Source organism: Schistocerca piceifrons, chromosome 6, assembly GCF_021461385.2.
Source record: "Schistocerca piceifrons isolate TAMUIC-IGC-003096 chromosome 6, iqSchPice1.1, whole genome shotgun sequence".
Classification (NCBI taxonomy): Eukaryota; Metazoa; Arthropoda; class Insecta; order Orthoptera; family Acrididae; genus Schistocerca; species Schistocerca piceifrons.
In genome coordinates this window covers 546,212,014-546,213,700 of record NC_060143.1, presented here as the reverse complement: position 1 = coordinate 546,213,700, position 1,687 = coordinate 546,212,014, and the positions used below count along the sequence as shown (strand labels likewise).

The 1,687-nt window shown below is 46.8% G+C and overlaps 1 pseudogene; it reads left to right on the top strand.

Moving 5' to 3' along the window:
- Positions 1–795: 795 nt before the first annotated feature.
- LOC124803515 lies at positions 796–913 on the top strand (annotated as a pseudogene).
- Positions 914–1,687: the final 774 nt, after the last annotated feature.

Below are 1,687 nucleotides of genomic sequence, written 5' to 3'. Positions count from 1 at the left end.
CCTAGCAAGTGTGGTGTCTGGCGGTGACACCACATTTACCACGTTCGGATGAACGTACCGCACGCACAAGTGGCATCGTTTTTGAGCGCCCGGCAGCTCGTTGAACAAGGCACGCCCATCGTTGACGTTCGACAGCACGGTCCGTGTGAGAACGGCCTTAAGCCGTCGACACAAGGACCGTGCAACGGTGAGCGTGCCGAGTTCAACGAGCTGCTGAGTGCTCAGAAACGATGCCACTTGTGCGTGCGGTATGTGGGCCCCAACGTGGTAAACGCGATCGCAAGGCGCTCCAGAGGCAGTTGTCGGCTATATCTGGCTCCTAAATCAGACTGTTTGCGAAATGGACGGGCGTCAAATTCCCATATTAGCTCTATTAAATCGTACTTTCCTCCCTTGTCCATATGATAGTCAGGTTGTTCTGTCTGTAGTATACATAAATAAAAACTTTAATATTCGTGAAAATATTATAAGGAAAACAAAGGAAGTACCGTGTCCAATCAGTAAGGACATCGGCTTATAAAAGTTCCATTACAAATAGTGCGATACTAATTTTCAATAGCTGTCCACATAAGATAAAAATTATTTCATCGTTCTCACTTTTTAGTAAAACCCTAAGGCTATTCTTACTTGACCACTGACCCTACTTAGTAGCAGAATCTCTACAACTTGTGAATTACAAAACTTGAAAGAAACAAGGCGAAAAATGTCTTACTACAGGAAGTGCAAGGTGTCCTGTACATTAAAGGCAATCGAACAAACTCACTCCTCAAAAAGATTGCGCTTATATTTACATGAGGCAACGGCCTTGCCGCAGTGGATACACCGGTTCCCCTCAGATCACCGAAGTTAAGCGCTGTCGGGCGTGGTCGGCACTTCGATGGGTGACCATCCGGGCCGCCATGTACTGTTGCCATTTTTCGGGGTGCACTCTGTGGTGTCACCGCCAGACACCACACTTGCTAGGTGGTAGCCTTTAAATCGGCCGCGGTCCATTAGTATACGTCACACCCGCGTGTCGCCGCTGTCAGTGATAGCAGACCGAGCGCCACCACACGGCAGGTCTAGAGAGACGTACTGGCACTCGCTCCAGTTGTACAGTCGACTTAGCCAGAGATGGATCACTGACAACTACGCTCTCATTTGCCGAGACGATAGTTAGCATAGTCTTCAGCTACGTCATTTGCTACGACCTAGCAAGGCGCCATAGCATTTGATATTATTTTATATTGTGGTTATAACATGTACCGTCAAGAGAGATGTTCTACAATTGTGGATTAAAGTTAAGTATTACATCAACTACGTATTTTATTTACTACTATTAATTCCTTTAATTGTTCTAGACCTCACGCCAATCTGCGTGAGCTTAACGCGTGCCTTTCGGCTTCCTCTCATTGTGACTTGGCTGTCTTGCCAAGTCACAACACACTCAGCCTCGTGATGCCCATTGAGGAGCTACTCGACCGAATAGTAGCGACTCTGGTCAAAGAAAACCATCGAAACGACCGGGAGAGCGGTGTGTTGACCACACGCCCCTCCTATCCACATCCTCACCTGAGGATGACACGGTGGTCGGATGTTCCCGATGGGCCACTTGTGGCCTGAAGACGGAGTATATTTACGTGATATCGAATATTATAGTATATACTTATATTAAACCAATAAGAAAGTTTCAGGAACTACTAAAGTG